The 12,315-nt window shown below is 44.7% G+C and overlaps 1 long non-coding RNA gene across 8 annotated transcripts; it reads right to left on the reverse strand.

Moving 5' to 3' along the window:
- Window positions 1–202: 202 nt before the first annotated feature.
- Window positions 203–3,615, reverse strand: LOC125539814. Of its 8 annotated transcripts, XR_007297040.1 has the most exons (5): window positions 2,941–3,612; window positions 2,679–2,736; window positions 2,471–2,608; window positions 1,969–2,100; window positions 203–1,880 (listed from the first exon to the last, which is right to left on the reverse strand). It is a non-coding gene; the product is annotated as an uncharacterized LOC125539814 (long non-coding RNA). The 8 variants fall into 8 exon arrangements; XR_007297035.1 differs by having other exon boundaries at window positions 203–507; window positions 655–2,608; window positions 2,941–3,615; XR_007297041.1 differs by having other exon boundaries at window positions 203–1,594; window positions 1,969–2,608; window positions 2,941–3,611.
- Window positions 3,616–12,315: the final 8,700 nt, after the last annotated feature.

Here is a 12,315-nt window from a genome sequence, read left to right on the forward strand (position 1 = left end):
AGGGAGCACTTAGCCTACCGAAAGAGTGCTATGTGTTTCAGCACTTATTGAATGCAAAAACCGTCTGCATAATTTGCAGACCATAGCACAAAACAAGATCAAATCTTTGAAAGGACTTAAATTTAGGAACGGATGGAGTATATTTTGCACTGCTGTTTTTAGAGAAGAATATAAAATAGGATTAAAGGAGACATGCAAGTAATGGAGCAGGGAAATGATCTTGTCCTATTCTATACAGCTTTGCATTGCAAGTGTAGACCGTACATAGTAGGAAAATGACCACAGTGCAAACACATATTCACAAAGGACACTAAACACATAATTCAAATACGTCGTTTGGATTAAAATATGCAAGTTCACATCATGATAGCCAACTTTCACTACAACTCTCTTTCAAATTGTTTGTCCTGTGATGTGGCAAAGATATTCTCATACGCTTGCAAGGATCATAAACCACCATGATTTCCCATCATCGATTAAAAAGTTCCTCTGCAGTATTTGGTCATCCTGTGCACAAATCATATATATGTAAATCTCAAATGAATGATTGAGATGGAACTATAACATCAAAACTATAATTGTCGAATGATTGATAATGTGAATCGCACAATCAGAATAACAAAGGAGATAAAAAAAACATTCGACACTCGATACCCTTTAGGTACAAATGCCACCCGCTCATCACCCAAGTTCACAAGAACAGCTCCAATGTGTGACCAAACACGACTCGGCTCCAGCCTGCAGGCATCCAAAGTGAGATGGTGTGACAGCTTCATGTTGCGGAAAGTAGTGGCTACTCTCGGGTGTAGTACACCCGAGTTAGCAAAAGATTGAAAAAATGTGATCAAACATTGTCCAAAAAATCTAAACTTTTGGGACATAAAACATTATCAGATGTGTGAGGTCCTTGCAAAATTTCATCGAAATATAACATCTGAGGAGCTCTCACCAAAAATAACAAAATCACTGCTCAAACAGTGCACAAAACTTTCAGCAGCGATTTTGTTTTTTTCGGTGAGAGCTCCTCGGATGTTATTTTTCGATGAAACTTGACACGAACCTCAAACATATGATAAAGTTTGATGTAGCAAAATTTCAGATTTTTTGGATTTCGTTTGATAAACTTTTTTCAAAGTTTTTGCTAACTCGGGTGTAGTACACCCGAGAGTAGAAAATCCAGTCTCTTCATGTTGCTGTAACTCTTCATAGTATACAACAAAATCTGATTCACGCTTAACCACAACAATAGAAAACAATTGCTAGACAAAATATATTTTTTGCATAACCAGCAGGCACACCTCAAATTACCCAACTTTAATCAAAGTGATATATATGGTTCACGCTCAGCTCCCATAGCCATTCTTGTGCAGAAGAATGTTGGGCACATCACCTGGAAGGCACGGACATGCATGACTCACGGTAGTCTTGGTATATCAGTTTTTAATACTTTTGCATATAAACATCTTACTACAGTAAAGTGTGCTACCAAGTTATATTTGTATAGCTACAGAGGTTTCCGGTATACCTGAATATTTGCTTGGCCATTAGCATGTTTAGATGACGGAACATCTTCAGTTAACTGTGCTAAGTCATGCTGAAAAAAAATTACAGGGATCCTGAAGGAAAGAACACTGAATATGTCGAAGATAAGAACACTGAAGACTTGGAAAATTTCCTATGATACAAAGTATTGTCCCAGGTTACATTGTCCATCTTGGTCAGATCCAGAAAAAACTTCACCATCATAGAAGTGTTTACTATAAAATTTAATTGTATATTATGAAAAATATTCATGTGCACACAATCGCCTATACAAACCGGGGACTTCCTTCGCCATAAGAACACTGAAGACAACGAAGAAACTGACTCCAATGCTGAAACTATTTCAGGGTCATTACAAAAAGGAAGAAAAGACTTGGAAAAAAATATTAGTGATTCGCACAAGGAGATGTGGAAACAGTAGCACACCTTCTGTTACACTTAAGTGCGCAGCAAACTGCTTCTGATAGAATATTGACAAATATGCAGGCATGTGCGTGCACCATGCTTGTTGTGCAGCAAATCCTAATAAGAATTATCGGTGGTATAATCCTATGCTACCTAGACAAAATGAGGAGCAAAATAATAATATTAAAAAATTGTCTCGCACTGAAACAAAAATCAATAACTCACCCAAGAATGCTACCTGAATATGAGCATCTAAATCATGTTCATGCTTAACTACAAAAAGGATAATGCCAAGGAGGCGGAGATGCAAGATAAATTAACAACATCGGCAGTGAGTTGTGAAAGAAAGCCCTAGTGGATAACATCACCAGTTACTTGTTTATAGTTTGGATCCTTTCCAATGTAGACATTAGCAATAATTTTCTATGATACCGTGCATATAGGCTAATAATTAAAATGCAAAATGTCAAGATTTGGAAAGTAAAAGGAATCTAATTAGAGTTTTCTGCGAGAGGATTGTTACCAATCAAACAATCAGGAGTATCGTGTTTTGGGTGCATCTCTGTTAGCAAGTGCAGACTCAAGATCGAGTGTTGCAGAAATGATTTCTTCAGTAATATCAGTGTTATATCAGTGCCTTCTCAAATTACAGCAATCACACCTGCAAGAAATTTAGCAGTAAGCATGTTGGTTTCTAGCCACACTGAACATATAGAAACACAACACCATACTGATTCCTTTGGAGTTGTTGCCTCTGCAGCTTTATGTGCTCCCTTTCAGTGGTTCAACCTGGACAGGATTTGAACAAATGTCAGTGTTAAATCTAGCAAAAAACCGAAACAAAAAAAGATAATATATGGATGAACAAAGGCGTGGAATATATGAACACAGAGAGACTGAAATAGAGAGAGGGCTAGCTATATAGAGAAATCAATTAGGGGAACTCATCGAACATGTGGTGGGTATCCAGACGCTACATGGTGCAGTCCCTACCAGTGTGCCTCCCTGTAGGAACGGGCGCAGGGGCATTATGCATCCCTGGTGCGAGTTCGAGGAACAGATTTGCGGAGTCGATTGCCTAGCCGGAGAAATCCATCTTCACGGCCGAGCCCGGGGTGTCCCACGCCGTCGCTGATCGACGGAGAAGATAGACCCCGCCGCCGCCGACGCAATCTGAGCCCGCTGCCGACCGCCGCTTGTGCAGCCCACCTGGTCGAGATCAGCCGCCTCGATGCCCGGGCGCGCCGCCCCCTCCGACAACCGCCAGGCGCTCTCAGGAGAAGCGCCGCACACCAGCACCTCATCCACAATCCCGCGGCCGTGCTCCGCCTCCCTGTGCGCACCTCACCGCCCGCCGCGCCACCCGCCTCCACACCGGAGAGACCACCGCGTCGCCCGCATGACGCCACTCCCCCGCGCGTGGGAGGCCCGTCGGGGCGCACCGACTTCGCCCGCCGCCTTCGACGGCCGGGCGCCACCACCGCCGCCGGCGTCGACAGCCAGGGGAGCTCGGGGAGGGAGGCACTCACGGGGCTAGGGTTAGCGCCTTCAGAGCCGCCCACGCGAGCGGCACAGGAGGAAGGGGAAAAATCGATCGGTCCTTGTCGATCCGGAAATTCAGGGTGTCGCACGCGAGGACCAGGACGCGGAGGACAAAAAGTGGCAGACCATCTGCTCGGCAGAACGTTTGATCTCGGACGTTGATTTGGATGGCTCACTGTTGATGCAATATGGACAGTAGGATAAGTTTAAGTTGATTTGATTAGAGGGTTCTGATTATCATGTGTACAATTTATTGTGTGGAGTTAGGGAAAATTATGTTTGCTCTTTTAATAGTAGTATAGATATAGATATAGATGTGCCTGCAGACGAGGACGACGACTATATAGCCGCCGATGCGGAGACATTGACAAGACTTTACGAGCCGATCATGGTCGCATCAAAGTTCGCCGTCGGCAAGGTACGAGATGAGGTGCACGCCGTCGCCACGTCGACCTTCGCACCGAGCAACGGCCACGCGCACGCAGATGGGGAAAGGGCAGATGCGATCGAGGCCTCGCTGAGCATCGACGTTGGGGCCGGCACTGGCAGGCACACCGGCGCGCTGGTTGGTGCGGCGGCGGAAGAGGAGGCGTCACAGAGCAATGTCTTCGACCCTGTCAACGTCTCGGCCGACAAACACGCACGCGCCTCGCCCGGCGTGGCGGCGAAAAAGAAGGTGCCGGCTGGTGCGGCGATGGAGGCGCGGACCAAAGCTCCCGACGCCATCGCCGCCGTGGAGGCCATCCTGGGTTACACCTTCGCGGACAAGGCCCTGGTAGAGGCGGCACTCACGCACGGCTCCTTCAGCGGGTCGCGGGCCGGCGGCGCGGGCGCGACGTACGAGCGGCTCGAGTTCCTGGGCGACCGCGCCATCAACGTGGTGGTGGCGAGCCACCTGTACAGCGCGCACCCGGCGCTGCGCCCGGGCCCGCTCACCCGCCTCCACAGCCTCAACGTCGACCGCGAGAAGCTCGCTCGCGCCGCCGTCGCGCACGGCCTCCATCTCTTCCTCCGCCACGCGACGCCCTTCCTCAAGCAGCACGCCAAGGACTTCGCGGCGGAAATCGCCGCCTACCCGGTCCACTCCAACGGGCAAGTCAGGGCGCCCAAGTGCCTCTCCGACATCGTCGAGTCGCTCATCGGTGCCGTGTTCGTCGACTCCGACGGCGACAACGAGCAGGTCTGGCGGGCGTTCAGGCGTCTTGCAGACCCGCTGATCGGGCCGGAGATGGTGGGGAAGCAGCCGATGATGGAATTCAACGAGCTATGCCGGGGCAAGATGCAGGCCAAGATCGTGAAGAAAGACTGGGCCAAGAGCCACACTGTGAAGGTGGTCATCGACGGGGAGACGGTGGCGGTCGCGACATACGGCAAGAACAAGCACGCCGCGCGGAACCGGGCCGTCAAGTCGGCGCTGGACATTATCAAAGCTAGGAAGGAGAAGGACTCGACGGGCACACTTACGTCGGCGCCGCATGATAAAGACAACAAGTCGGTGGGCGGTGACCATTGCCCTCCGACGAATGAGCAGCCGGTGCTTCTGAGGAAGAGGACGGCGATGACAGAGGCTAGACAAGAGTGGAAGCCGCCAACCTTGGAGGAATTGCTCAATCGAGTCTTTAATTTCACTGGATAATTGCTCGTGCAACGACATACATATTTTAGAGGATCAACATCAATCGTGTTTGACATATATCTTGCATCCATCATATTCTAGATTTTGTTAAGATTTGATTTCATTATGGATAGAGTAAGGTAATGAAAGTTTTGAATTAGTTGATATTTCGGTAAATGAGTATGAATAGGAGAACACAAGGAAAGTTTTGGTTTAATTAACATTTTGAAAGATTTTATTTGATATGATTGAGTTAGTGCAAAACATGATTTTGATAGGGTGTGTCTAGGGCACATCTAGATGTGCTCTAGTTATTGCACATCTAAATGAGTGAATCAAGTATAAAGAGGAAAAGAAAAATATCCACACGAATCTCAACGCAAGATCAATGACATAGGACTTAGATGTGCAATACTTATGGCACATCTAGATGTGCTTTAGCAAAACTGATTTTGATAAGATTTGATTGAGTTGATGTAGAACTTAGTTTTCAAGAAAAGTACCGATTCAGTTTAGATTATTCTAAACCAAAGAAAGGGGAGGCGGCGAAACCAAATTTGGTTTGGTTTGATTATATGAGTAGGGGAAAGCAAAGAAAGTTTTCATTTAGTTCAGGTTTTGATATGATTTGGGTATGGATAGGGAAGGAAAGGAAAGTTTGATATAGTTCATATTTTGAGAATATTTGATTTGATTTGATTGAGTTATTAATGTAGGACATGGTTTGATAAGATTCAGTTGAGTTAATGTTGAACATGATTTTTAAGTAACTAGCAAAAATACCTGTGCGTTGCAGCGAGAGAAAATTTAACTTCCCTAGCATAGACTAAAATATAAACCATTATTTAATTTATGATCCACGACAATTATTCCCAAGATGAAAAAGAATTATGCTTTCAATCATACAGTCTTTGCAAAATGATCATAGTTCAGTTTGCCGCTTCATAGTTTCATTCTCACCTCCATGCCACAATCAAATGGGAAGAACGAAAAGAGTGTTTCGGAATAAGCCCATCTTAGCCGACTTAGGGGAGAAATAGAAACGTATTATTTTTCGCCGCTCCACAATTGAATCGAAGAAGAAAAAGAGTGGAGTGTTGGGGAACGTAGCATAAATTCAAAATTTTCCTACGTGTTACCAAGATCTATCTATGGAGTCATCTAGCAACGAGGGAGGAGTGGATCTACATACCCTTGTAGATCGCGCGCGGAAGCGTTCAAGAGAACGGGGTTGATGGAGTCGTACTCGTCGTGATCCAAATCACCGGAGATCATAGTGCCGAACGGACGGCACCTCCACGTTCAACACACGTACAGCCCGACGATGTCTCCCACGCCTTGATCCAGCAAGGAGAGAGGGAGAGGTTGAGGAAGACTCCATCCAGCAGCAGCACAACGGCGTGGTGGTGGTGGAGGAGCGTGGCAATCCTGCAGGGCTTCGCCAAGCACCACGGGAGAGGAGAAGTACTTGGGAGAAGGGGAGGGCTGCACCAGAACATTGGTATGGCTGCCCTCCCACCCCCCACATATATATAGGGGCAAGGGAGAGAGGGGGGGCGCAGCCTTGGCCCTTCCTCCAAGGAAGGGTGCGGCCAGGGAGGAGTCCCTCCTCCCCAAGGCACCTAGGAGGTGCCTTCCCCCTTTAGGACTCTTCCTTTCCTTATCTCTTGGCGCATGGGCCTCTTGGGGCTGGTGCCCTTGGCCCATATAGGCCAAGGCACACACCCCTACAGCCCATGTGGCCCCCGGGGCAGGTGGCCCCACCCGGTGGACCCCCGGGACCCTTTCGGTGGTCCCGGTACAATACCGGTGACCCCGAAACTTGTCCGGTGACCAAAACAGGACTTCCCATATATAAATCTTTACCTCCGGACCATTCTGGAACTCCTCGTGACGTCCGGGATCTCATCCGGGACTCCGAACAACATTCGGTAACCACATACAAACTTCCTTTATAACCCTAGCGTCATCGAACCTTAAGTGTGTAGACCCTACGGGTTCGGGAGACATGCAGACATGACCGAGACGTTCTCCGGTCAATAACCAACAGCGGGATCTGGATACCCATGTTGGCTCCCACATGTTCCACGATGATCTCATCGGATGAACCACGATGTCAAGGACTTAATCAATCCCGTATACAATTCCCTTGTCTATCGGTATGATACTTGCCCGAGATTCGATCGTCGGTATCCCGATACCTTGTTCAATCTCGTTACCGGCAAGTCTCTTTACTCGTTTCATAACACATCATCCCGTGATCAACTCCTTGATCACATTGTGCACATTATGATGATGTCCTACCGAGTGGGCCCAGAGATACCTCTCCGTCACACGGAGTGACAAATCCCAGTCTCGATTCGTGCCAACTCAATAGACACTTTCGGAGATACCCGTAGTGTACCTTTATAGCCACCCAGTTACGTTGTGACGTTTGGTACACCCAAAGCACTCCTACGGTATCCGGGAGTTGCACAATCTCATGGACTAAGGAAATGATACTTGACATTAGAAAAGCTTTAGCATACGAACTACACGATCTAGTGCTATGCTTAGGATTGGGTCTTGTCCATCACATCATTCTCCTAATGATGTGATCCCGTTATCAACGACATCCAATGTCCATGGTCAGGAAACCGTAACCATCTATTGATCAACGAGCTAGTCAACTAGAGGCTTACTAGGGACATGGTGTTGTCTATGTATCCACACACGTATCTGAGTTTCCTATCAATACAATTCTAGCATGGATAATAAACGATTATCATGAACAAGGAAATATAATAATAATCAATTTATTATTGCCTCTAGGGCATATTTCCAACAGTCTTCCACTTGCACTAGAGTCAATAATCCAGTTCACATCGATATGTGATTAACACTCAAGGTCACATCCCCATGTGACTAACACCCAAGAGTTCTGGGTTTGATCATGTTATGCTTGTGAGAGAGGTTATAGTCAACGGGTCTGAACCCGTCAGATCCGTGTGTGCTTTACAAATCTCTATGTCATCTCCTAGATGCAGCTACCACGTTCTATTTGGAGCTATTCCAAATAACTGTTCTACTTGAAACTATTCTAAATTGTTGCTCCATTATACGTATCCGGTATCTCTACTCAGAGCTATCCGGATAGGTGTTAAGCTTGCATCGACGTAAGCCTTTACGACGAACTCTTTTACCACCTCCATAATCGAGAAAATTCCTTAGTCCACTAGTTATTAAGGATAACTTTGCCCGCTGTCCTGTGTTCCATTCTTGGATCACTCTTGTACCCCTTGACTGACTCATGGCAAGGCACACTTCAGGTGCGGTACACAGCATAGCATACTGTAGAGACTATGTCTAAGCATAGGGGACGACCTTCGTCCTTTCTCTCTATTCTGCCGTGGTCGAGCTTTAAGTCTTAACTTCATACCTTACAACTCAGGCAAGAACTCCTTCTTTGACTGATCCATCTTGAACACCTTCAAGATCATGTCAAGGTATGTGCTCATTTGAAAGTACCATTAAGCGTTTTGATCTATCCTTATAGATCTTGATGCTCAATGTTCAAGTAGCTTAATCCATGCTTTCCATTGAAAAACACTTTCCAAATAACCCTATATGCTTTCCAGAAATTCTACGTCATTTCTGATCAACAATATGTCAACAACATATATTCATCAGAAATTCTATAGTGCTCCCACTCACTTCTTTGGAAATACAAGTTTCTCATAAACTTTGTATACACCCAAAAATCTTTGATCATCATCAAAGCATACATTCCAACTCCGAGATGCTTACTCCAGTCCTTAGAAGGATTGCTGGAGCTTGGCATACTTGTTAGCATCTTACAGGATTGACAAAACCTTCCGGTTGTATCACATACAACCTTTCCTCAAAATCGTCGAGGAAACAATGTTTTGATATCCTATCTGCAAGATTTCATAAATAATGCAGTAATCGCTAATATAATTCCAACAGACTCTTAGCATCGCTACGGGTGAGAAAGTCTCATCGCAGTCAACTCCTTGAACTTGTCGGAAAAACATCTTAACGACAAGTTGAGCTTTCTTAATGGTGACATTTACCATCATTGTCCGTCTTCCTTTTAAAATCCATATGTACTCAACAGCCTCACGACCATCGAGCTGTTCTATCAAAGTCTACACTTTGTTTCCATACATGGATCCTCTCTCGGATTTTATGGCCTCGAGCCATTTATCGGAATCCGGGCCCACCATCGCTTCTCCATAGCTCGTAGGTTTATTGTTGTCTAGCAACATAACTTCCAAGACAGGATTACGTACCACTCTGAAGTAGCACGCATCCTTGTCATCCCACGAGGTTTGGTAGTGACTTGATCTGAAGTTTCATGATCACTATCATAAGCTTCCACTTCAATTGATGTAGGTGCCACAAGAACAACTTCCTGTGCCCTGCTACACACTAGTTGAAGAGACGGTTCAATAACCTTATCAAGTCTCCACCATCCTCCCACTCAATTCTTTCGAGAGAAACTTTTCCTCGAGAAAGGACCCGATTCCAGAAACAATCCCTTATTGCTTTCGGATCTGAGACAAGAGGTATACCCAACTGTTTTGGGTGTCCTATGAAGATGCATTTATCCTCTTTGGGTTCGAACTTATCAGCCTGAAACTTTTTCACATAAGCGTCGCAGCCCCAAACTTTTAAGAAATGCCAGCTTAGGTTTCTCTAAACCATAGTTCATACGGTGTCATCTTATCGGAATTACGTGGTGCCCTATTTAAAGTGAATGTGGTTGTCTCTAATTCCTAACCCATAAACTATCGTGGTAATTCGATAAGAGACATCATGGTATGCATCATATCCAATAGGGTGCAGTTATGATGTTCGGACACACCATCACACTATGGTGTTCCAGGCTGTATTAGTTGTGAAACAATTTCCACAATGTCTTAATTCTGTGCCAAACTCGTAATTCAGATATTCATCTCTATGATCATATCATAGATCTTTTATCCTCTTGTCACGACGATCTTTCAACTTCACCCTGAAATTACTTGAACCTTTCAATAATTCAGACTCGTGATTCATCAAGTAAATATACTCAACATCTACTCAAATCATCTGTGAAGTAAGAACATAACGATATCCACTACATGCCTCAGCACTCATTGGACTGCACACATCAAAATGTATTACTTCCAACAAGTTGTTTTCTAGTTCCATTTTACTGAAAACGAGGCTTTCAGTCATCTTGCCCATGTGGTATGATTTGCATGTCTCAAGTGATTCAAAATCAAGTGAGTCCAAACGGTCCATTTGCATGGAGTTTCTTCATGCATATACACCAATAGAGATGGTTCGCATGTCTCAAACTTTTCAAAAACGACTGAGCCCAAAGATCCATCAACATAGAGCTTCTTCATGCGTTTTATACCGATATGACTTACGTGGCAGTGCCACAAGTAGGTGGTTCTATCATTACTATCTTATATCTTTTGGCATGAACATGTGTATCACTACGATCGAGATTCAATAAACCATTCATTTCAGGTGTAAGACCATTGAAGGTATTATTCAAATAAACAGAGTAACCATTATTCTCCTTAAATGAATAATCGTATCACGATAGTCATAATCCAATCATGTCTATGCTCAACGCAAACACCAAATAACAATTATTTAGGTTTAACATCAATCTCGATGGTAGAGGGAGCGTGCGATGCTTGATCATATCAACATTGGAAACACTTCCAACACATATCGTCAGCTCACCTTTAGCTAGTCTCCGTTTATTCCGTAGCTTTTATTTCGAGTTACTAACACTTAGCAACCGAACCGGTATCTAATACCCTGGTGCTACTAGGAGTACTAGTAAAGTACACATCAACACAATGTATATCCAATATACTTCTATCGACCTTGCCAGCCTTCTCATCTACCAAGTATCTAGGGTAATTCTGCTCCAGTGGTTGTTCCCCTTATTACAGAAGCACTTAGTCTCGGGTTTGGGTTCAACCTTGGGTTTCTTCACTAGACCAGCAGCTGAATTGCCGTTTCATGAAGTATCCCTTCTTGCCCTTGCCCTTCTTGAAACTAGTGGTTTCACCAACCATCAACAATTGATGCTCCTTCTTGATTTCTACTTTTGTGGTGTCAAACATCGCGAATATCTTAAGGATCATCATATATGTCCCTGATATATCATAGTTCATCACAAAGCTCTAGCAGCTTGGTGGTAATGACTTCGGAGAAACATCACTATCTCATCTGGAAGATCAACTCCCACTCGATTCAAATGATTGTTGTACTCAGACAATCTGAGCACAAGCTCAACAATTGAGCTTTTCTCCTTAGTTTGTAGGCTAAGAAAATCGTCGGAGGTCTTATACCTCTTGACGTGGGCACGAGCCTGAAATCCCAATTTCAGCCCTCGAAACATCTCATATGTTTCACGACGTTTCAAAACCGTCTTCGGTGCCTCAATTCTAAACCGTTTAACTGAACTATCATGTAGTTATCAAAATGTGTATGTCAGATGTTCGCAACATCCATAGACAACGTTCGAGGTTCAACACACTGAGCGGTGCATTAAGGACATAAGCCTTCTATGAAGCAATAAGGACAATCCTCAGTTTACGGACCTAGTCCGCATAATTGCTACTATCAACTTTCAACTAAATTTTCTCTAGGAACATATCTAAACAGTAGAACTGAAGCGCGAGCTACGACATAATTTGCGAAGACCTTTTGACTATGTTCAGGATAATTAAGTTCATCTTATGAACTCCCACTCAGATAGATATCCCTCTAGTCATCTAAGTGATTACATGATCCGAGTCAACTAGGCCGTGCCCGATCATCACGTGAGACGGACTAGTCAACGTCGGTGAACATCTTCATGTTGATCGTATCTTCTATACGACTCATGCTCGACCTTTCGGTCTTCTGTGTTCCGAGGCCATGTCTGTACATGCTAGACTCGTCAAGTCAACCTAAGTGTTTCGTGTGTGTAAATCTGTCTTACACCCGTTGTATGTGAACGTTGGAATCTATCACACCCGATCATCACGTGGTGCTTAGAAACGAACGAACTGTCGCAACGGTGCACAGTTAGGGAGAACACTTTCTTGAAATTATTATGAGGGATCATCTTATTTACTACCGTCGTTCTAAGTAAACAAGATGCATATACATGATAAACATCACATGTAATCAAATAATAGTGACATGATATGGCC

Source organism: Triticum urartu, chromosome 2 (assembly GCF_003073215.2).
Source record: "Triticum urartu cultivar G1812 chromosome 2, Tu2.1, whole genome shotgun sequence".
Classification (NCBI taxonomy): domain Eukaryota; kingdom Viridiplantae; phylum Streptophyta; class Magnoliopsida; order Poales; family Poaceae; genus Triticum; species Triticum urartu.